The following is a 26,266-nucleotide window of genomic DNA, read 5'->3' as shown; positions in this document are numbered from 1 at the left end:
AATGCCATTGTCACAAGTTGATGTTGCTTTTGAATTTAGAAACTTTTTTGTAGATAAAGGGGAAAAGTGTGGCTGGAGAAAAAAGTATTCTGTACACGCATTTCCTATACTTTGTCTTTATAACCAGGAATGTCCTTTGTAATTAAAAACAAACAACAAAAGAAACAAGCAAACACACACACAAAAAACAGCAACAACAAACCCCCCACAACAAAACAAAAAAAAAAGTAAAAAAAAAAAAACCCTCTTCAAATAATGAAACAATGGCAACAAATACTATACAACTCCAGCTCAGCAGTGTGTGGCATTTGGACAGACGGTGATCAGTTGTATTCTTCAACCATTCTCTGTCTCAAACCATAACAGATTTTAGCAAGAGAGTTACAGATTCCTTTTGTGTGAAAATATCTTGACTAAGAAGAAAATCTGCGGTTACTGGAAATGTAATCTATACTAATAGGTAAAACAAATTGATGTCATCCTTTGGCTTTGAGGTTAAGGGTCAGCACATGGTGTGTGTCCTTGCAGTTTGACACAATCTTAAATAACTCTGAAGTCTCTTAATTCCAGGTTTCTCATCTGAATACCCTATACATTGCTACACATTGTGATAAGTAGAGGTGTGGGTCAATGTTACTTTTCAAAAGTATTTTGCATTACATATGGTGACTGATTCATTGATATTTGTGATCATGAAATAAGTTAATTGAGGAATATGAACTAGGTAGCGATTAATCTTCAGACACTGAATCAAATAAATGAGTTCACAGCCAGACTGTTTTGGTTTTAAGTTATCTGTAATTCGCCCTAAAAACAACTGTTCATTAGAGTGGGTGATTAGCATCTTCTATTTCAGTGAGTCTGTGCATGCTACCATTTACACAAACCATGTAAAAGTTGTGTACTAACACATATAATCATTACATAAAACAGATTTAAAATGTATGACTAATCTGCAGAAAAAAGTATGAGACTGTATTTTCTTTCATAAGTTCATCCTTGAAAAATGCTTGTTTATTTCATTGGGGTATAGTTCCATGGGAAGAAAGCTGGAAAAAAAAAAAGAATCCTACAAACGTTTTTTTGTAACTTAATCTCTCAGGATTAGGTGTTCATAGAGTAGGATTTGCAGATTTGCTCTTGGTTAAGCTCACTATATTCTTATCTAAATCAATTCTGTTGCCATCATTAATTTCAAGGGAAACCAAGAGAAACTAATCTGAAGGACATTCAAAACTCAAAATCTGGAGTCAGATTGTTATTCAAGTTCCTACTTGCCTGACCTTTTCTATCTTGATAAATATCCTGGCAACTTTCTGCCTTTTGAAGGCAGGAAAAGTTTTTTCATTTTACTTTTGCTGTTTTTTTGGGGGAGTTTTGTTTGGTTTTTGCTTTTTTTTTAAACTCTCTTCAGCGTATGACTATTGAAGCAATGGTTCATGAAATAGATATATTAACCAAATAAAATTTTATTTGCAACAAATCATCAGGAGAGTAAACTACATCCTGCTACACCCCTCAAAAAAAGCTGCTTTGATGTTTAGATCCAAAACTGGAATGACTTGCCAAAACAAAACCCATCCTACCACTACACAAAATAAATGAATCTTACTTTAGCCCTCACCCCTTGTGGGAATTTCCCTTGGTTCTTGGTTTGAAAACCTCACGTTACAAGTCTCCCTCACATGCCAAAGTGCAGTGTGATCTGTATGTCACAGTCTGCTTCCCTAATCGCTTTGGCCATAGCCTCCTGACATTTTTACTTGTGTGCTACATTAGGACACGCAGTCGTCCCTTTCACTGGCCCCATAGGACAGCCACTGCATGTTTTGCATGAGACATAAAACCTTTCTTCTAAACTCATGTAGCAATTTCCTCTAGCATTTTAAGCACTACTTTGATCCTGTGACATACAATTACTTACCTTTCCAGCACAATAGTTTCTTACCTGCTGGAACTCATCCAACGTGCCCTGACTTTCCCAGATGTAAGTGTAAATCTTTCAGACTGCTAACATTCGCTCCTGCATTAACAATTTTCTACCTCAGTATCTCTTTGAATGTTAGTTGGGATGTCACTATCCTGATTTCAGATGTTGAACTAGAAAGAATTTATTATACTCTTTTCTGTCACATAAAGGTATATCCACTTTTTAATATCATTTTAGTTTATCAATATCCAAATCAATAATAAGCATTTCTTGACAGAACTTGTCCAGATCCACAATATAATTCAGTGATGCCAATTTCAAAGATTCTGAGCATTTTAATCCCAATGGACAAATACTTTACTTGCTATTAGTTGCATAAGGTTCAATAAAAACATAGGAAAATGCAGACACAAAGCTTCTGCTTTGCATCAGTACTTTAGCAAAGACTCTTTAAGTTCACCATAGTAATATGATGTTACAAGCCATGCAGGCACTTGAGTAGTTCCAGGGAGAAAGTTCTTATATCTAAATTGTCAGTGAACCTATGGGGAAATTTCACTCGCTCCCTTGAAAAAAAAGCTTCACTGCAGAGGTAGCTAAGGCAATTTAGGACTCAAACAAAGATGGGAAAGAAAGTCACATTAGTACTTACTGCTACAAGAGAATAAATCCTACATAAAACTACCCTGAACCTGTGAACGTTTGAATCACATGAAGATGTGTGGAGTTTCATTGATGTTGATAGCATTATCCCTCTGCTGAATTAAAGTACATGCTTAAAGGATTTGCTTGGCGAAGTCTGTGAGCAGAAGCTGACTTTGCATTATGTTTGTTTCAAGTTAAGTGTGCACAGACATGTGCAAGAAGTTTGGAATGCAAACCAGTGCACCCAGTACAGGCATGCAACGGTCCAGAGACTTTCTGTATTTTGGATATATCTTTCAGTTATCTCCTTTGACGCTTTTGGAATTTCAAAATTTTAAAGAAAATGACTTCTCACTAAATTGCAATTACCGTAGTCAGAAGTTTCATATGCGTCAATCTTTTGTAAAAGACTTATCAAGACTAAGATAGATTTAATTCTCACACTTCTATGTTATTTCTTAATCACTAGTGATTCTGAAAGGTTCAGTCATGTTTCTCTGGTAACGTTTAATAAAATTAAACAAATAAATCAGTGGCTTTTTCCTTCCACTTTATATTAGCTTGTGAAACAAAAGCTGCTTCTCTCTGTTGTGTCCAGAGAAAGTGATGAGAGACTGTATTTCTTTCAGATTATATAAACTAAGACCATAAAGTGTCTAACAACAAAGTGCAGAAATATTTTATTAACAACCTTTTCGGACAGCCTTTCTGGAAATTGAATGTTGCCCACATGAATCAGAGTATAGCTGTTGTGAATCACTAAAACATCAACACAGCGATGATACTTTGGTTCATATGCACATTATACAGTCCCTTACAAAAGATGTGTTTGAGCTCTGTGGTTGTAGGACAAAAAACAGTGACAAAGGGAGTTGAAAAAGGGAACTTTAAATTACAGTAAGGGCAAAGAAGTAAACATTTTCTGTGTCTCCTGTAATAGAAGAGGCACCAGGCTACGTTTTTCTGATTAGCAAGTTCCTCTTTTCACTACTGATCTTCTCAATGTTTTACTTTACAGCTAAACTCCCTGAGACCTGATGTGGGATTTAGTAAGCTTTAGATAACATAATCTCCATCTAATGGGAATTTCTGAAGCCAGTCACTAAGTGTATGAATTATTATAAGAGAAGAAAATCAAATTTAATATCAAAGAACTAACTTTAGAAGTTCAAGCAGCGGACAATATTAATTTTCCATCGACAGAATTGTTTAATAAGAATCTATCAGCAGTACAGGAAACACTAGGTACTCTGGCAATAAGTGAATCATGATGGCTTATTTCCTTTTAATTCTATGATCCCAGCTGGAACAAGGTGTGATTGGAGAATGGTTTAATTGTTCATAGACATCTGTCTTTGGATTAAATTGAAAATAATATCCTGGGCATAAAATGGCCTACAGAATTTTTGACATTTTTATATCTTTCACAATCAAGTCATTGTCAGAAAGTCAGGTAGTGGAGCTCTGAAAAACTTATGGATATATTTAAAATAGAAGAGAATAAAACCCTGGTAATATATCAATATACACAGCTGGAAAGCAGATGTTCAATTGAGTGCACTCAGTTCTTAGAGAAAGCTATTAAAGCTGTTACTTACTCAAATGAGAAATTTCTATAATTTACTGTTCTCACATTTTTTATTTCTCCATTTCCCTACATTTTAAGCAGACTATAGGATTTTTTTTTCTTATTGTTGAAGTCAATTACCCTAAAAATCTGACTTAGTGCAGTATACTACATGATTGCTAAAGAATGCCCAAGGCTACTGTCAATCAAATTAGCCAGTGACTTATGAGTTGTTTACTGTACTGTGAAATGAAGTGATAAATGTGTGACAACCAGTACAATGTGACATTTAGTATTGGGTATACCCACTTGAAACAGGGTTTGCATCAGCTTTATTCATTTCTTACCAGTCTGGCACATATTTTTAACCCAGCTCTGGTTATCAAAGGAAACGTAATATTAAAGCTTCATAAAGTATTACTAATCGATCACCTCAAGCCTTGAAAGGCCTTGTGTGGTCCAGTAACTGAAGTGGCATGCCACCGAGTAGTCAAATTTTCCATCTGCTTGATAAACAGTTGCAAAAAAGTGTTTTGTTTTGTTTCTTTCATTTCTTTTCAGAGTGTTCTCCTTCCTTTGATTCAAAACAATAATTTCGAGGGAGAATCTCTGGCTCAAATCATTCAAGAAATGATGATCCAGAGTGAGGAAAGGGTCTGAGTTATTTTTAACCTTTTTAGTTTGTTTTTTGTTTGGTTGGTTTTTTTTTTTCCCCAAGATTGAAAACAAAATGAGAGTGGAATATCATCATTTGATTGAACATACTAAAAATAATCTTGTGTTGCAATATTCACAACAATTTCCTAGACAATGACTCAATAAAGCACTCTTATGAGGTCACACTGAAGTGAAACTCTAGACTTCTGGAGCTGTGAAAGCTTAATTAGTAGTTTGTGGAAGAAAATGAAACACTGGAAGTCCAAACCAAACAAGAGCATTTGTATTTCCTCCAGAGGGAGATGGCATGCCATTCCTACCATATGTTTTATTAAAAATAAGATTGAAATGCTGCAAAATCCTTACGACACAGAAAAAAACCTCATCTCTTGGCCTGGTCATAATGGCCAAACACTTCTGTAAAAAGAAGAAAAATCTACTGATAAATCTGGCTTTTTTTTTTCTCAATCTATAAATTCTTGCTATAGCTCCAGACAAAACATCTCCTAAACACAGTAACAATTTGACAATGTCTGGCTTCAAAGGGCTGTTGTCCATGACAGATGACCATGTTTTCACCTCTACCATACTATTTTCTATTTAGTAGTAGTTGTTATGATCTATGGTGCCCTTTAAACGTGCATTTATTCTTGAAAAGCAGAAATAAAAGAACAAAATCCTTAAAAAATTAAAATCTTAAGGTAGCATCAATTAAGGAGGATTAACTTGAAGAAAAAGCTCCCAGGCATTTATAATAAAGTTTTACTAAGTATTTAAAGAGAAGAATGGAATCAATTGTTTTCTTAGGTACAAACCACATATGTGCTTGCTCATAGGATGTTTGGTCATTCCATTCAACAGGAGTACTAAATTAGGGCCCTTTCTATTAATTTGAAGGTATTGTAATTTTATACTAGTGGCACTGCTTTGTATACTAGCTTTATCTTCATGAAGAAGATGAGCAATATATTCAAATCCTACCCATCTGTCTTCCAGGAAAAGCATTTTTGTCCAACTTTTAGAAGAATAATTTTTAAGCTGACATAACAAATACATTCAAATATATTATATAAAAGAATTAATTCTATTATTAAAGGGCTGAAATGTGATATGGTATTTTTTTTTCTGTCTTACCTAAAGGAAAACAGATGTGTAAGAAAGAGGTAAATGAGATATCTGAGGAGTTGATTCAAGTCTCATTTTTTTTTTGTTGTTCATCCATATTTAATGGCATTTCTTTCCAAAGGTTGATATCATTGTTTTAAAATCCACAAAGACATTTTTCAAATGGGCATTTATACTGATTGCCACAACTGTGGAACTGATCCATTTCATTCTATGTTTGTTTTGCCTTTTCCTTAGATCTCATGCAGTGCAGATCACTTGATATAGGACTCCTTATACTAAATGCATGTGCAGTATTCTGAGTTCACAAATACCTCACATTTGTGAAAGTAAAAGCAAGAAAGCTTAGAGATGGTCAGAGCTGAAATCATTAACATATCATTTTCCCTACTGCTTTGTACATGTCTTAGCTTAACCTTCTAGTCCTGCTCTTTTGCATGTAATACAACATCTGGTCCTCATGCTTGAGTTAGGAAATCCATTGGGGATCCAGCTGAATCCTTAAGAGCAGACTCCTCGGCTCTTAAGATGTGGGCACCTTCGCCATGTTGCAAAATGGGAAATCTATTGCTACTCCTAACATAATCAGTAAACTGACATGAAAATGTAAAGCAACTATGTTGTCTTTTCCAAGATTTTCCTTTCTCACACCCCAGGGAAATCTTCAATGGCCAGCAGCAGCCAGCTTCTAGTTTCCTTTCAGACCTGTCCAACAATTCAAAGGAGCCAAACACAGCAGGAGAGATGTGTTCCAATACATTTAGCTTTTTTGAGTGGAAACAATAAAAATAAATAATGATCATCATGGAATATAATGCACTGAAGTGTTGTATTCACACTATGAAGAACATTTTTAGAATCTTTTACAACCCTTGCTTTAAAAAAATGTTGCCTAACTTCCTCTGTCCTTTTTGAAAATGCACTGAGTACATATCTGTATATGTTAGGACAGCACTTTCAATCTTTTCCAGGTGGATTTAGGCATGCAAGCTTTTTCTGTCTTCTAATAATCCCTGAACTTTCATTTTCTTTGTGCCAAAGCCTGGCTTTCCTAGTCCACTTAACCTGAAAAATAAAATATACTGGCCTGCCTATGCCGGGCCAAAGCATCATACTTACAATATAGTTCTGTGTTTTTTTCAATCCTGCACCTTGTAAAAGATGTGAAAAACATATTTATACCATTGTCTTTATGTAATTTAGCAAATTCTGGTTTGACTTTTCTCATTTCCCCTTTAAACTCTGAAAAGCTCCCCAAGTTTATCCATCATTCTTTCTGTTCTGGTCTACCCTGGATTTTATGTACAGCTTGTGTCTTTCTGATGAAGGAGTATGCAGTGTGCTGTCAGCTGTCTGGCCAAAGGTACTCATTAACCCAGATTTAAAAGTGGCAATACAGTATCACAGTGGTGTGGTTATCATGCCAGTAAGGGCAGGAAAACCTAAACCACTTTGTTTCATTTTTTTGCATCCTTTTCTCTAGGAGGAAGGTTTAAGAGATTACCTTTTTGTAGTGAACTCTGGTATTTTCTATGTGTGAATTAAAAAGAGATTAGAAAATTGCATAGCAAAGAGTCACAGAATCAGACAAGCAAGTATGTCTGTGCATTGCAAATGTTTGCAGACAGACACACAAGTGCACTTAGAGGATGTAATTCCATGTCAAAATTTTAACCCCATCAAACACTTCTTGACCAAGAAGAAAATCAGAGACCTGGCTAAGTAGTGAAATAGCTCTACATGTAGAATTTATTTCTAAACAAAGTAAGGCTAAGAAAGGAGGGTCTGGTAGCACTCCTGGATTTCCCTCACTGGGAAAAAGGGTGAGTGTGCAGCCAGCAGAAACAGATCCACCCTGCATGCAGAAACATGCCTTGGTCTCCCAATTTAGAGACAGCCACTGAAATCAAGAGTTAAACTCACATTACTTTCAGCAGGGCAGGATTTTTACCTAGCATGTCTGAAATTAAACATGAAAGCAAGTGACTCCCTCCAGTAAAAGTATCTGAGATATTAGGGCTGACAATAAAAGCAGCAGAGTCCAACTGCAAATGATACAAGGGAACATAATTTTTTACAGTTTCATGACCACTCATATATGGCTGATCTGTACTGCTGTGCTTCATATTTTGATGTATCTTAGCACACTTAAAAAATATGCATGTTAAGCATCCAGGCATTCCAAAGACAGGTTTAGCAGCTTGACTCATTGCTTGCTTATCAGCCTGTTCCTCATACCAACCACAGACAGCAGATAGGAGATTCAGCGCTCTGGGGAACATTTGTTGTGACGTCACCTTGCTGTTGTAGGCTGCACTCTCAAAAAAACATCTTGGTTAGAAGCTTTCAGATGTAATCAGATATTACTCTTCCTTTGGGTTTTTCAGTGTGAATTTTGTTACCTCCTAAAAAATTCAGTTTCTGTCCTGTGTCCGTTTAAACTTCAGACAAATTCCTTTCTTTGGCCATGACTCCTGCAGAGCACTTTCATTTGTAACTCATACTTTCTGTGATACTTTAAAAAAAAGCCTTCACTCAGGCTCAGGAACATGTGTCATTTCCAGGTCACTTCTGTTCTGCTCATAGTTTGTTGGCAATATTTGCCCTCTAGCTTCACTAACACATTCTTCTGAAGTTCTGATGCCAATGGTTTACTTTATTTCACCCCACTGCAAAGCAATTTACACCCATCTGCTTGTGTCCTACTGTAGACAGCAATGTCCTCACCTGACCACAGCCTTGGAACTAAGACTATTACTGCTCCACTAAGAGATCTTAGTAGATCCCTCTGGAATACTTCTCCTAAATTCCTCTACCTTATTGCACTAGAACTCACTGATCCTTTACTAACATGTTCTGCTGCTTGATCCTTCCTACAGTTTTTATGTTTTGCCAGTCCTGTATTCATAATAAGTCACTTTCAAACACAGAACCACACATGGATTCATCAATTTTCTGAGTGTCAGACAGCATGAAGGAAAGTGTCATCAAGACATTATTGGTCTACTTCATTTTTCACAATAAATAAGACAAACGCAAACTTTTCCTGTTCATAATAATTTTCCTAGTATGGTAATCAGTTAAGGTGAACAAGAATCTGTTGAAATGCCTGCAAATAAAGAGCAATAGTAGAAAGGAGGATGGGACATGTAGCTATTGTGTAGTCTATGCATAGCAGTGTTTGTGTAAATGACTGTCCATATGGGGTTTGAAAGCACGTCACTGTTCCTCCTTTTTGGCACACATGTTGCAGGGATGTGAGAAGGAGAATAAGGGACAGCAAAAGCAAACACAGAAATTTCCTGGTGAACTGAAAGAAACTTAGTAGAACATAACAAATAATGGTCATGACTGGAATGTTTAACTTGCTGTTTGCAACCATAGTTACCGTGTTTGCAGATGCAATTATAAAGAGTACATGGTAAGACAAATAAGAACCACCCAAACGTGTATACTTTGCTAAAAGATTGTGACAAGGCTGCTCTCTGAGTGTTTTCAAATAGCACACTAACAAATTAGTACAAATCTGAACAAAGAAATGCTTAGAAAATGTGAATGTTACTTTAATATCTTCTCTGGAACTGTTGCAATGGTGATGTGGTGAACTTTTTCTTATTTAAGCAAAATTGTTTGTATGCTACTGAAATTTAGTCAAGTATATACCAAACTATGTGGTAATTGGTACACTCTAATATTCTGTATTTAAAAATCTCTACCTGCTAACACTTTAGAGTACAATTTGTCTAGTGAAATATGCATTTCTTTCTAAAGGTGAGATGAGTTGCATACAAATTTGAGTGAGAGTGTTGTTTAGATTTCTGCTGACTATGCTGGAATATTCTATCACCTAGCTCTGATTTAGATACCTCTAGTGTAAGTAGCTTGCATTAAACAAGATTTAGATGACTGATTTTCAGATGGATAAAGTTAGATAAAATGAATTACACCTGGCACATCATCCAGATAGATAGATAGATGAAACTGTAAAAATAAATTCACATTTCCCCATCTTAATCAATTAGCTATGGTTAATTTTCTGAGCTCTTACTTATGCTGCTCTTCTGGAAGGTGCACTAATAAAATACTCCAATTATCCAAAATCAAGACTATGTGCCTTGTATGACTTACAGAAACATTTACACAAGCAAGTGTTAATGTTTTCTCCATCTGCATGAGTCCATCCATAAAATTATTATTCTTTATTATTATTTTTAGTGAAGCATTTAATGAAACAAGACTACTGAATAAACTTGCACATGTATTGTTTTTCTTGATAGAAACATACTTAGCAATGCATAGTTTCTTGCTGTGAAGTTTTCTTCAGCTATTTCTGGGTGAAGAAAGTACACAATGAGCAGCACACCCTCGAAATGTTTAAGATAAAATAAAACCTACATTGTTAGCTAATATGATAGACAATTTTCTATTGACCCATATTACTTTGCCTTCAAAGATCATTACCCAATACAGCAGTCTTTTTATCTAAAGCATTAGTACTACTTTGTTTGCTAAATGAGTTTAGAGATCTACTTAGACATAATTTAAATACCATTTAAAACTCCATTAGGTATGTTTATTGCCAAAATGTAAATAGTATTCTCTTAGTTCTTCTTCACTGCTTTGAAAAAATGGCAAATGCACAAATATCTGGCAAAGCCAATTAACCCTCTGCTTGTCAGTATCCTAAGGCAAAAGTTTGGCACCAGCATCATCCATTGACCACTGACAATATGCTCTAGCAAATGTCCCCTGAAATAGCCACAAAATGGAATTATCCTCTCTACTTGCATTAGACTCGATTCCCAAGTCAGAAATGATCCAAGCTGTGTGGTTCCAGTCCCCTTCAGATAAACCTTACTGTTCATGACAACTTCCATGTTCAAGTACAGGGGAATGGTTCAAACAAAATGGGTTGTTAAATACAGGAATCAAGACCATGTAAAAAGTAAAAGAATCATAGAATCAGTCAGGGTTGGAAGGGACCGCAATGATCATTTAGTTCCAACCCCCCTGCCATGGGCAGGGACACCTCACACTAGATCAGGCTGGCCAGAGCCTCATCCAGCCTGGCCTTAAACACCTCCAGGGATGGGGCCTCAACCACCTCTCTGGACAGTCAGCCTGAATCTCCCCACTTCCAGCTTGATTCCATTCCCCCTAGTCCTATCACTACCTGATAGCCTAAAAAGTCCCTCCCCAGCTTTCTTGTAGCCCCCTTCAGATACTGGAAGGCCACAAGAAGGTCACCTCGGAGCCTTCTCTTCTCCAGACTGTACAGCCCCATCTCTTTCAGTCTGTCCTCATAGGAGAGGTGCTCCAGCCCTCTGATCATCCTGGTGGCCCTTCTCTGGACACGTTCCAGCATGTCCATATCCCTCTTGTAATAGGGGCTCCAGAACTGGATGCAGTACTCCAGGTGGGGTCTCACCAGAGCTGAGTAGAGGGGGAGAGTCACCTCTCTTGACCTGCTGGCCACACTTCTCTTGATGCAGCCCAGGATCTGGTTGGCTTTCTGGGCTGCAAGTGCACACTGACAGCTCCTGTTGAGCTTCTCATCCACCAGCACCCTCAAGTCCCTCTCCTCAGGGATGCTTTCCAGCCAGTCACTGCCCAGCCTGGATTTGTGCTCGATATTGCCTCGATCCAGAATCGGCAGTGTGCAGTCATTTTGGAGTATCTTCCAAGAGAATATCATTGCTCACAGTAGCCTGCTGGAAAATTTCCTTCCAAACTGATTTTTTTATGGAAAAAATAATCAAGTCTTTTCCCTGCTTTTCAAACAGCTCATTATTTGTTGAGCTCACTGCATTTCTATATATTAAACTAATCCAATCATTCCTTAATCTAAGCACTGATAAATATATTTTTCTGTGTCCTAGGTTGGCTGTCAGGATAAGCTGATTTACTGAAAATTCAAGAACTGAACACTTAGTCATATTATGTGTACTAATAAGTATTTTCACAAGAAAACATTCAAACAGAGACACAGGAAAGAATTATTTTTAAAGGACTTCTTCCTTCACTAATTTTAATAACCAGCTTCTGTTTCCAGAACACTATTTTTCTGTTTAAAGCAAAGTAAACCAGTATTTGTAAGGGTTATAAAGTTTCTTTCTGGAAAGCGCTAAGAAACAAGAAGTTCTGCTGAACATCTCAGAGATTCTACTAGTTCTCTGTCTACAATTAGGAAAAATGCAGTTTCTAGAGAAATCTGTGTTCCCCATGAGGTTTGAATTTCTGTTCCACCTAACTATAAAACCAGTCAAAAGTAGGAAAAGGTGGATATTTTCCCTAGCAAATAATTTTATTCTTTCAAATGCAGTCATGTTCTCTGAATAAAGCAAAATTTTTATGGAAAGATGCTGCAGCTCTAAGTGATTTCTACCTTTCTTTCTCTCTCTTTCCATTTATACGATCATACAGTTAGACATAGCTATAGATAGATGTAAATATAGATATAAAGATAGATAGATATAGGTAGATATAGATGATATATAGATATAGATATAGATAGAGATGATATAGAGATAGATATAGATAGATAGATATAGATGTAGATATATAGCTAAGTTACTGTGAGGCAAAACCAACTTTTGGCTTTCAGGAAATATCATTTTTGTTTGTTTGTTTTTAATTTTTTCCCCCTCCTGACCAATAGTTGTTATGAGTCAGAACTGTTTAAGGTCCATATTATATGTGCTACTAAGTCTGTATTTTGTGTATGTCTGTATGTGCTTAGATGCTGCAAACAGAACTCACTCTGAAACCAGAGACAGTTGAAAAAGGAGATGGGAATCTGCTAGCCAAGTCCAATAAAGTCAGATCATTTGGGCAATAGCTCCTACTAGTGTCTAAAAAAAAAAAAAAAAAAAAGAAAAAAATTCCCCTCCATTCTAACCTATTTGCATAGTTTATCATTAACTGCACTTTCAGCAGACTTGACCTTCCTCCTGCTTTTATAAGGAATTTCACAGATAAATGTTACCACAGAGAAATACCCTTTCAATCAAAAGATAAGAGCATGCATATCTATAAATGTCTAGCACATATGACTATCTGAAGAATTTTTAAAATAAATGTCTTGCCATGAAGAGAATAGTGAAGGCTGAATTAATCACTGGGAAAAGCTCTTGCTCCCTTCACCCTCCCTCACCTGGACAGTTACAGCTGCAGCACGAAGCTTGCTCAGCCTGGATCTGTTCCAAAATCTCCTCACCCCGACACAAAACATAAATCAGATATTGAATTGAGCAGACCTTTCCGACTCTATTCTAGTCATTTATAGCTACACTAGGCTGAATTATACCATGTGCCCTTTATGTGGCCCATGGGACAATTTCTCTGCCAAGAATTCTACCTTTCAGACTAATAAAACCTATGGCAGCCTGGCCCGAAAAAAAGGGTTTCATTATTATTTTATTTTATTAAATGGTTTATCACAGCATACTGAGGTATTTATTCTTCTATCTAAGGATACACAGTCTACCTGAGTTAAAATGTTTGTCTGGAGATGTTATATATACTAACATATGCCAATGTGATTTCATGTATTTTCCTAGAAATCAGAAGCTCAGGTTCAGTAGCCACAACATGAGAGCACACACATACTCTTCAAAGTAGTCAAGATGTGTATATACTAAAAAAATGAGTGAAAATGTTTCTGAAAACAACTCAAACAGAAATGAAAAAGCCCACATTTTTCAGATACAGATACTTGCAACTCCCCATAAAACTGGTTAAAAATTCCTGACCTAGGAGGAATAAAAAAAAAAAAAAAAAAGTAGAAGCAGGATATTGTTCTCAGTTGACTTCTTGCCACAAAATTTTCAAAGATAACATTCGTGTAATATTTTGATGTGCTGAGTTATTGTGTTAATAGAAGCCAGATGGATTGATTTAATTGATACATAAATAGATAGGATTTGTTTGACCAAGTAATATTTATGCACTATGAAATTAAATGAGGAATAAAAAGATGTGAGATTAAAACCAGATCCAGCGGAAGCTGATGAGAAGATTCCCATTAATTTTAAGGAGATTCACGCTACCAGGCACCTATTAAGTGCATTGTGTCGAACATGAAATACCATATCTGTAACATAAAAAGACAGAGCAACCGCTTGGCATTTTTTGACAATAGAAATAATTTTAGGACACTCTTAAGTTATAGAATACTACACCACGGTACTGTTGTAATCCATGAAAGTTAACTGTTGTCTTCAACAGCAGCTAAAGTGAGTCCATACTAAATCTCTGACACCTGGAGAAGGGTTTTTAAAATGTAACATAACACAAAGAGAAATAGAAATATCTAAAACTATGACAATTTTCCTATATTTATCTGTATCTGTTACCCTTATATAACTAAAACAACAAAATTCTTGCACGCTGTTGATTAACTTCTAAGGGTTTCTTGATGTTTTGGAGATTGTTGGGGGTTTTTTTGTTTGGTTTTTTTACAACAGGCAATCATTTACAGCAGGTAGCTTTTTGCTAATTACAGTACTCAACAGTCCTTCCCTCCCTCCCTTCATCCCTCCCTCCCTTCTTTCCTCCCTTCCTTCCTCCCTCCCTCCCTTCCTCCCTCCCTTCCTCCCTCCCTCCCTTCCTCCCTCCCTTCCTTCCTTCCTCCCTCCCTTCCTGCCTGTCTCCATAACAAATTCCTTCCTTCCAAATTCCTCTTTTCTTCCTTATAAACTTCATTACTGCCATTTAAGACTTCTGTACCTAAATACTAACTTTGAAACATGTTTGCTTCCGGCATTTTACTGCCATGAGAACACATTCCTAGTTCACAGCAAACTTGTCATCCAGCACTCCCCAGTCCTTCTTCAGAGAGCTGCTTTCCTGCAGATCAACCCCTCACCTGTACTGATGCAAGAAGTTATTTCTCCCCATGTGCAGGAATCTATACTTGCCCTTTTTGAACTTCAGGCGGTTCACCTTTGCCCAACTCTCCAGACAGTCCAGGTCTTGCTGAATGGCAGCACAGCCTGATGTGCCAGCCACTCCTCCCACTTTTGTATCATCAGCAAACTTTCTGAGAGTACACTTTCTTCATCCAGGTAACTGATCAATATGCTGAACAAGATTGGATCTGGTACTGACCCCTGGGGAACACCACTAGCCACAAGCCTCCCTAGACCTTACACTGCTGACCATGACTCTCTGTGCTCTGTCAGTCAGGCAGTTCTCAGTCCACCTCATCTGTTGCCCTGTCACTGGGCACCACTGAAAAGAACCTAGCCCTATCCTCTTTGCACTCTTCATTCAGGTGTTTCTGAACATTGGTAAAAGTCCCTTGAGCCTTCTCTGAACAGTCCCAGCTCTGTCAGCCTTTGTTCATGGAAGAGATGTTCTAGACCTTTAATTGTCATGGTGCCCTTTTGCTGGACTCTGTACAGTATGTCCATGTTTTTCTTGTACTGGGGAGCCTAGAAGCAGACACAGTGCTCCAGGTATGGTCTTACCAGTACTGAGTAGGTTCTATTGCTAGGTATTGCTATAAGGTTTGTGTAGACTCAAGACTTTCTTATTTTCTCACTCATCCCTCAATAAAGAGGCTCTGGGTGTCTTTATCTCAGCCTACGAGTTTTCTCACTTTTGCTTTGCTGATTCTCTCACCTCTCCCACTGCCCGTGGGGAGTGAGAAAATGGCTGTGTGTGTCCTTAGCTGCTGGCCAGGGTCAACCCAGTACAAGTGCCTACAGATAGAACAGGAAGACAAGTCCCACATTTTCAAAATAGATGATCTCAGTATCAGACACCGTGTAACATGTCTTATCACAACTTCATTGTACAACCCATATGAATGTGCTAATTTTAAGATGCATGCAGTCTTCCATCTGATCTATGGATGTACAGAATAGTTCAAAATCTGTGAAACTGGTCACTTAAATACCTAAGGAAGGATCACTTGCAAAATGTGTTCTTCCAGTGAGTTCTTCAGCCTACACTGTCAGGAAGCTTTGGTGCTGCAGTGTTATTTCTAGAATGGCAATTAATATTATTTTTTTATTACAGTAATTAGTGCTTTGTTTGATGGCAACAACTTCAAAATGAATAGTTTGTCAGGCAAAGGGTTAATTTAATTTTGTATCATGTCTTTCCTGTTTAACTTAGACCATAATGAGTCAAGTGGGACATTTCAGAAAGGGGTACTAAAAGGCCTCTAATGTTTATTACTCTCATTGAAATAAACTGAATTAAAGCATCCTAATGTTTATTACTCCCTTTGAAATGAGCACAATTAAAAGAGACAGCACACCTGATGGCATTATCATGCCTTGTTCATCTAGCCCAGGCAATACATTACCTAGTGCTAAAGTGAATGTTTGAACAGACACACACTTTTCTCACTGAAATTAATAAAAAAATATATTTTATTTACTTGCCTTTCCTATATGCTGGCAATTTAGCCTTATTCCATATATATGCATGCTTTTCGGTTTCAGAATCTAACACACATTCTTTTGTATTAATTTTCCTAATGAGAACAAATTAAAATCCAGCAAAGACATGATCCAGAACCTCTTACTTCCTCTCAACTGTCAGTTTGGCTTTCTGTAACACTATGATCAACTGCATCTGAAGTGGGAGTTGACACAGGCTCAACTTTCTGCAAATCTAGGCAAAATGGAGTGTGAGCTGCCTGAAACTCATTGTTGGTGTAGACTGCTTCTGCACCATTACACATAACCAGTATCTTCAGCTTTATATAGTTGCAGTTTAATTTCTTTAACAGGCTGGACTTTGACAAGGAACATCTTGTGGGATCTATTTTTTCTGTTTGTTGTTGCTTTAGGTGTTTGTTTTTTTTTTTTTTTTTTCTTCCTTTCTCTTCTGCTACCACAGCTAACTTCTTATACAATGCAAAGTTAATTTCTGAAAGAAATCCTGTCATTGGTCTTTAATAGTAGGTTAATGGACTGTGAAATCTCAAATTTTCAAGACTGGTTTTGTTACAAGAAGTGTTCCTTATATCTTTTGTGTGGACAGTATGATCCCTTCCTTTGAAAGACCTTAATACTCAGCACATGAGAGGAATTGTAACACAAATCACATATAACAATGAGATTTTCTTTTCTTCTGATGCCAACAACATTTTGAAGAACTGCTGCCTCAGGTAGAATTTGCTATTCCTCTGTGAATCAATAAAACTTTCTGCAACAGACTAGAAGATGTGCCTTCCTGTAAACTTACAAACATTAGATGAAAGGGTTTATATAAAAAATCAGTTGATAGCATCACCCACTGTAGTCTGCTATATGATTTTTTTCATTATTTGACGTATTTGACCTATATTTCCTATTTTTCTCTGGAGTTTTCATTAAACACTTTCTATATGTACAATACATGTGTGTATATGCAGATATCCATACACACACACACACACACACACACACATATATATATATATATATATATATACACACATAAATACATATATACATATATATGGCCAGCAGGTCAAGGGAGGTGATTCTCCCCCTCTGCTCAGCTCTGGTGAGACCCCACCTGGAATATTGTGTCCAGTTCTGGAGCCCCTATTCCAAGAAGGATATGGACATGCTGGAAGGTGTCCAGAGAAGGGCCACCAGGATGATCAGAGGGCTGGAGCACCTCTCCTATGAGGACAGACTGAAAGAGTTGGGGCTGTTCAGTCTGGAGAAGACAAGGCTCTGAGGTGACCTTCTTGTGGCCTTCCAGTATCTGAAGGGGGCTACAAGAAAGCTGGGGAGGGACTTTTTAGGCTATCAGGTAGTGATAGGACTAGGGGGAATGGAATCAAGCTGGAAGTGGGGAGATTCAGACTGGATGTGAGGAAGAAGTTCTTCCCCATGAGAGTGGTGAGAGCCTGGAATGGGTTGTCCAGGGAGGTGGTTGAGGCCCCATCCCTGGAGGTGCTTAAGGCCAGGCTGGATGAGGCTCTGGCCAGCCTGAACTAGTGTGAGGTGTCCCTGCCCATGGCAGGGGGTTGGAACTGGATGATCCTTGTGGTCCCTTCCAACCCTGACTGATTCTATGATTCTATGATTCTATATATATGCATGTACTACCTATATCAGCATATATGTAAAAAGAGGAGAGACCATGAGAGAATAAAAAAGACTGACGAAGACTCTTCCCCTGATTTTATACTCATACACACTGTAGCCATTTGTAGTAGTGTGATACTGAATGCAGAGAACTTCAGTAACATTTTACCAAATAATAGAATGACTTTATGGCACTCCTAGGATAATAATTTGACTTCATGATCTTAAAGGTTTTTTTTATGACCTAACTGATTCTATTATTTTCCAAACTAAAAGATCTATAAATTTTGTAGATCCTTAGTATGTTTCCTATAGAAAATGTTAGGGCAACAGTTTAGAAAAAAAAGGACAGAAATAGTTGTACAGTTAATTAATATACACATGTTTAAATATTAGTCTTGGGAAATAGATTTCTTGCATTTCTTATTTTTTTTCTGAAACCTGGCATAGTAACATCATTGTGCCTCTTTAGTGTTAGTTTTACTGATGCAATATCAAGGCAATCTATTCAAATTACAGTAATTTCTAAACATGGCTATTATACATGTCAGCATAGCTTTCACCACAAAACGTTTCACTCAGACTAGATTTTAATATTTTTTTTTATGTAATATCTCCATACCAAAGGTGTCTGAAAGACATAAAATGAAACATGACAATATTTGAAAACAAAGTACAAACAGTTAGATCTTAAATAAAAATATCACAGTTCTACTTGCCACCCACTATGGCTGTTTACACCATAACCAGATGGTTCTGAGGCTGGGTGCCTTTAAGAGCAGTTAAGTTACAGACCTCCAGGAGGCCCAGAGTATTCAGGGGTGGACAGGAAATTGTAATCTTTTGTATTTCATTCCCATAAGCTCTGCATCTCTATAAACCCAAGTATTTCTACTTGTTCTGCCCTTTTCCCCTTCCTCTCTGCTCCTGGGAGGACATGCAGGCTGTTATCTCCTTGCAGGGAAATGAGATTCAGACTGATTCAGTCTTGGCAATGCTGCCAACTGGGGTCTGCAGCTGCCTAATTTGGGCCTGGAGCTGTCAAGTCAGATTTTTGCTGCATCACATGGGTTTGGTAATGGGGGCTGGAGAGAGGCATGGTAATGGGGGGGGGGGGGGGGGAGGGGGGTTGTTTGAAGCCTGGAGTTTTGGCCTAAATGGGGGAAATTTTTGAAAAAGTTGTTGGATTAAAGAGGTTGTTGTAAGCCCAGGTCGAAGGACTGTTTTGAGGCTGAATGTGAATTTGGGTATTTTGTAATTTCTGTATATAGTTATGAAAAGCACATTTTACTTCCAATTCTTTCCAATCCCATGTGAGAGCATCTTTATTTTCCTTTCCTTTGGGGGGTAAAATATTACTTCTGTCCACTCTTAAAACTAGGACACCAGAAGATGACTAGTTCAGGAAAGAATACAAGTGTTCTCTTAAAGGTTATTGGACTATTAAATCCCACTAGTGCATTACCAGAACCTGATCAACACAGCCAGCAAGTACCAAAGGCAAGTCTCCAAAAATTACTTACCCAGCTCACTCTTCTGTTCAAACAGGGCACACCACACCTACTTTCCAGTCCCCACTCTCTAAATGTTCTGCAGTGGTTAAATGGGAATGTAATTTCCCTTCAATTCTCATGCAGGTATTAAGCTCAGTTCGAAGTCTGACTGTGTATGCCCAGGTTCAAGACTGAAGCCATGCAGTCAGATATGGTGTCACTGTCAGTGATTAAGCTTTAAGGGACATAGACATCCTATATTAACACCAGTCAGAGCTCAGAATGATAAAGTCCAAATAAATTTAGGCTCTTTGGCCCTGGCTTTCTAATTTTGAACCCTTAAGATACATCCAGGACTTTTGGTCTTCAGGCTCTGCTCTGCAACCTGAAGGTCAGAACCATTTCTGAAAGGGTTGTAACCTGGGCAATTGTCTGCAGGAGGAATGTTTTATATCAAATGCCAAAAAAATGTGAAGCTGGGAGTTTTACTGTGAAAATTGCCAGCTTCTATTTGAATCATAAATAGTTTTTGCTTTCTCACAGTCTGTAAGTAAATGTCAAGCAATTGTTTCTAGTTTGTCTCCTCGGAAACTGTTGCTTGTAAAGAGGTGATATATGAGTGGAAATTATTTAGCAAAATAATTAAAGGAAAAATATTCATCATCCTCTGGAAACAACCTCAAGTTCTATTTCAACTTTACATCCATCTCTTTTCAAATTGCTAATTGGACATACATATTTAATTTTGCAAAACTATTTACTAATAATAGCACTGGATACGTATTTATTAGTGGTATCCTTATTCAGCACATACATTACAAGTATCATTAGGAAGACTTCCATTCTTTAATGCACTTGAATTCATAAGAGAATGTTATTCATCTGATATGTTTTGTAAATGTTAGAGCTTCATCAAGTTACACATCAGTGATGAGAAACTAGGCTTGCTTAGAGCTTATGAATTCACTGTCATTCACCTTCATTAGGTGTAGGATGAAGAAGAAACGACTCAAAATTGTCAATATTTATACATTTAGATTTAGATATTCTGACATTTTCTCTATGAGAGTGAGATTGATTCAAGAAAGATGAATGAAAGTGTTGACATTTTTCTGTTGGAAGTTTTTCTGCTGGCATTAATTAAGATTTCTTAAACTCATGAACTTTGATAACATTAAATACTTACTTTGATATTTTCACTCAAGAAGTTTCAGGGAAAGCAAGTATGAAGACTGTTTTTACTTTAATATTTTGACATCCATTACTAAGGATACTACTTCCTTAGTAGCATCCAAGGAGTTAGGACTTCATACATGGAAATAAATATGTAGTGTTGGCTAGTTAGAACTGGTAGTTAAACAGTGTGATCTGTGGCAGTAAAAGGAGTACAAAGAGCAGCACAAAGGGAAGAATGACTGAAAAATTTAAAATTGGTCTATAAAGATAACAGAAAAAGATGAGATCTACTAATACAACAGAGAAAAAGCTGAAATGTCCAGACTTTTTGCAGATCCTTTGCTGAAGACAGGAAAAGACCTTGTCAACCCCTGTACTGTCCAAAACTATTAAGTCACTGACACCTAGGAGATAATATTTTGGCCAAAAATAGGAAGTTAGGTGGCATCTAGAAAGATTTTGCAATGAGGAAAGGAGAAAAATGTGCAAAGAAAAGAGAGTATAGACTGGCAGAGAATAATGCATAAAGGAGGCAGGAACTATAAGCATGAAAGCTGAATATAATGCACATATATAAGGAGTGTATTTTTGCACTTTTGGGCTGGGGACAAGACATATTCAAGAATAAGATGTGAGCCAGAATCTGAACTGAGAATCTGATCATCAAGGAAGATGTGAAATGGCAGGTTGTGTAGAATGTTTGTGCTGATAATATAATCAAAGAATTACAGAGAGATAAAGAAACATGGGTATGAATGGAGAAATGGAGCAAACATTTCAAAAATTGGAGGTAAAGAAATGGGACAACAGGGAAGGATGCAGGTAGTGAGGTAGAAGTGCAGAAAACAGAGGTATTGCAAGAATATAAAGGTTGAAGCATTTAGATATAAATGGATAGTTGGGAGAAAGACAAAGGAAAGGGAGATTCTGTGTGATGAACACAGGGAGAAAGGGAATGGGAAAGAGAAACTGACATGTAAAATTATATGTGGGTTTTCTGAATTCAGGAAGAAAAGGGAGGCAGAAGGAAGCCAACCACTTTGATAAGGATGAAGTTCCACGTCTAATCCAAATGAGCCATGAATCCATTCACTTAATGGAGAAATAGGTCTGCAAGGTCCCCACTGAAGCAGGTCAGGAATAATCAGTGTATTATCTACACTTTTCCATTAGCAAAGATTGATCTTCTGCAATGTGCTGGTGGTGTGGATCATGGATTTCTTGCCCAAGGAAGCATTCCTAGAGAAGTCACAGTTATGTGAGTGACAGACTTTATAAATGAAATAGAAATCACAGTGCTTCTTGCCTTTGCTCCTTTGGTGATAATTGCAAGAATCAGTGAAGAATTTAACAGACAGCAAAGGACCTTCAAAAAAAAAAAATCAGTCATATTTATTTGGAACCCTGTGTTTCCTCTTGTTTGATCCCTAAAATCAGTGAGCTGGATAGCATGAATAATAGCAAAACACTGGATGAGTGGTTTTATTAATCTAGTCTTCTCCTCACATGATCAGAACAACCATCAGATTAAGAGGATTAATTTGTTCAGTGCAGAGGAAGCCATAATCACTATTTTGAAAAAGCATCTACACAGCATAAAGTGTCAGATAGCTTATGCATTAAAATAAAAGAGGCTGCTGACTTTATCATATATTCTACTTTGATACAAAGTTCCATATTTTTCACGCCCATTAAGATTTACTGTATTGAATTCTGAGCATTTTGATGGCCTGTGATGATTGCATTTGGTGTCCATCTCTTAATTTTATAATGCTAGGGAAATTAGGGAGATGTATGAATAATTCTAATAAAATGTTAAAGTATTTCTACCCAAATTGGATACTTGCAACCATAGTTTATCACCAAGGAAACTGATAGGATTTTTAAAAAGCCTTTTTTTGAGAAAGCAAACTTAAACTTGGCTAGTCCTGTAGGATTCTGTTATAAATCCAGCTCAAGAATCAGTTCTGAATGCTACCTGTCTCCAGTTTGTGTCTTCCTTTGGAGCCTGGGTACAGAAAACAGAATGAGGAGGTTGAGAATAGGGTTGGGGGTGGTAGCAGTGCATATCTTTCTTATTCTAAGAACATATACGGGATTGGAAACAAATGCATTTCTGGGAATATACACTCTACTTGTACTCTTCCCACAGCTGAAGCATTATAAAAGAAAATAACCTGCTGCAAACAAATTACAAAGAAATCCTACTGCTTCTGTTTCAGACCTGTTCCAACTGTTCCATGATATTTTGGAAATCTCCAGCACAGCTGAGTTTCAGTAGCACACTGGATTTCCTTGTAAATGCTCTACGCTTGTTTGATCCTTTGTGGAAGGCAAAGGCTGTGGTTCAGTTAGACTTAGGCAAGAACACTTAATTGGAACGACAAAATCTGCCAAATGAAAATGCAAAAAATACTCAGGGTTCTGCACAAGGTAAAAAATACCTATCCTTAGTGTTTCCAGTTGTTTCAAAAATTCCAACATATTAAGAACAAGTTACTCCACAAATCTCAAGGGGATATACTTTTGTTGAAGTGTCAGAATTTGCATTCATCTTTTCCACCTCTGTTTCATGTCCAGCTGTCTGGCTTTTCTTCCAGTTCTTCCTTACCCAGGATCATTTAGTTAATTACTCTTGCCTAGGTGGAGGAACTTGCACCTGCCTTCACTGGAGTGAAACCTCTGTGTCACAGTCACTTTGAGTTTGAAATCTGTTCCCCAATCTGCTTACAGCAAGACAGAGCATGGCTCTCTCTGTAGATGTCATTAACAAGCTCCTGTATCCATTTTTTGGGCTGTTAGTGGAAATACTGTGTTATTCAGGACCTACTGGACCTAAACAGATGCATTGGCCACATCCTTCTGTTTTAGAAGAGAGTCATTGATAACCAAGCTCTTAGTACAGGTTTCTGTTCAGTTTTCTGTTATCTAATCCATGTTTTCACAGCAAGCTTGTGAGATATCTTGTAAAGCCCTGTTGAAAACCTTACTGAAGGTGAAATATATATATTTGCTGCTTCTTTTCAATCTACAAGTTCTGTGATCCCCTCCTGCAAGGAAAGTAGATAGGCTTGCATGATTTTTTCCTGAAAAAGTGATTTTGAATATTTCTTGTTATGTTTTCCTGTAGGCTCTTTTATTTATTTATTTTTATCCTGTTTTCTGAAGAACTGAAATTAAACTGCCTAGATCATTAATCTCTTTTTTTCCCTCCATTTTTAAGGTGAAACTATATTTCTTCATTCCTTTTCTTCCATTGTCCATGAATTCTGAGAGTGAATTTCATTACTGCTAAAAAAATAAAAAATTTGTTACTTTTTCACTTGCTCTCTTCATCACCACTTGTTTTCAGAGCTATTTATAAATGTGTACAATTCTCCTTTTACCTCTTTTTTTCCCCTCTCTTTGGTGTCAACAGTTTATTTATTCCATGAAAATCAAGTTCTGGTTATAGCAATATAAACAAAAAATGTGGTGTACATCTGAATCACTCCTCACCACGTCACTTCCACAGGACAGGAAGACTATCAAGGCTGGGAGGAATACTTGAATACTGTAAAAAAGTACTCATATGCAGTCTACAGTCTTTCTAATTGTTATATATTACTATTTTGTAAGTTTGTTAAAACTCACCTGATAATTATTAAATTTAGACATATCTTCCAGCTTTAATGTTTGGCTTTGTGGTTTGGGTTGGGTTTTTTTTGTTTGATTGGGTTTTTTTGTTTGTTTGTTTTGTTTTGGCTTGGTTTTTTGGTGTGTTTTTTTTTTGTTGTTGCTTTGGGGTTTTTTGTGGGGTTTTTTGGGTTTTTTTGTTTGTTTTGGGTTTTTTGTTTGGCTTGTTTGTTTAATTTTACTCTAGCTAGTCATAGAAGTAAAAATTCTGGATAAATTCTTTCTGATGATAGCATACTTCAACTTGAAATTTAGAGAGGTGTGTTTTTAGAGTCATGGACAAGCCCTTTGCCATCCATTTGAAAATGTCTCCTATTGAGGAAGTGACATCTTAGCATTCTCAGCAGAGATTTCTGCAGTTTTTGGTTTCCACTGATCTTTTTTCAAAGACTTCCTCTTCACTGGAAACATGCACAACACTTCAGGGACCAATCTCTGAATCCAGGTTCATGTTCATGAACAGTTCGTGTTCCATTGTGCCTCCTACAAGTGCTAGTCTGACTTGATAATTCTTTAATGTCACAGAGAGGTTAGGAAAGTCCCTTCTTCAGAATGTTAAGAAAGTCCCCTTTGATACCTCTGTTTCAAAGATAAAACAGGGGTGTTTTTTTCTGATCATTTGGTTGAAAATATAAATTGTGGCTAGCTACTGAAACAACACTTTTTTTTTAGCAATCAGTTTTAATTCCTATGCCTTTTCCATAGATGTGTTTCTACAGTGGTTCCTCACCTTCTCTTCTGTTTAGTCATATCTAAAGAAAGAAATTTGCACATTTCTCTTGGATAACATCACATTTTCAGAAGTGATTCATCTATTATAGTGCAGGTGTCTTCTTTAGGATGAAAAGAAACATATCCAATAGAAATGTTTTCTTCCATTGCATCTCTCCTGTGACCAAAAAGAAGCCAAGGAAGTTTAGCTTAGATGTAGAAACTTATAGCCCAGATATCTGTTGCTAGATATCTCACTCCCTGAGGGGCTAGTTAGGATAGAAAAAACAAACAAACAAATAACAACAACAAAACACAAGCAAAACAAACAAACACACACATGCTTTAATCTAATATGCAAAGGCATAGAGAATTAAAATAGTAAAAATATTTATTGGGCCTATTTAGCATAAATTAAAATTTCCCCAGCCAGTGACAGGCTTTACCCCAATGAAAAAAATGTCAGAAAGGGAATCAGTGTCAAAGAGCTTTAATTGTGAGACCATTATTTTTCTGCATGTGTCACAGGTTGGAGTGGATCGGAATATTTTTTTTTCTGTAGTTCTAATAATATCATCATATTTATCATTAAAAAAATTGAAGGTGGTAATGTTAGGTAGTTCTTTAAAGAAGCGTTAATAGTTGGGAATTCTTTGCTAGCACTTCAGATGCCTTAGATCTAACTATTGTATCACATGCAGCAAAATGTGTTAGTGATAAAACGTAGTCAGGACCCAAATGAATAAATGAATAATTGCTTTTGCAGAATAAAAGCATTTTCTGACTCTGCAGACATTGGCTTTGATAAATACATCTGTCACCTAGGAGAAAGCTGATATTGCCTTTCAATGTGTGGCCTTATTAAATAGAGATCTTGCTATGGGTTTTGCTATAGCACGTGGGATAGATTTGGTTAGTTGTTTTTTGTTAGAGTTGTGGTCTGACAGCTTTTTTTTTTTTTTTTTTTTTTTTTAACAATGACCTACTGATTTCAAATGGTTATTTGACATACATTGTTCATTAACATTTCATATCTTTATTGATTAGGGAGATAAATAGCTCCCTGAGTTCATAATTGCTTATGGAGTTCAATGTCTTCAGATGAAAGAGTCCAATCCACTACTGACTGAGAAGATTAGAAGCTCCTTTAAGGATTTTGGATTAGCAGGGATCTCTAAATGATGTGAACTTAAGGTTAACTCTACAAAGGGGCTTCATGCTAGTTTTTGCAATGTAAGTCTTTGGGTTC

Source organism: Indicator indicator, chromosome 2 (assembly GCF_027791375.1).
Source record: "Indicator indicator isolate 239-I01 chromosome 2, UM_Iind_1.1, whole genome shotgun sequence".
Classification (NCBI taxonomy): Eukaryota; Metazoa; Chordata; class Aves; order Piciformes; family Indicatoridae; genus Indicator; species Indicator indicator.
Note: the sequence above shows the minus strand (reverse complement) of the source record.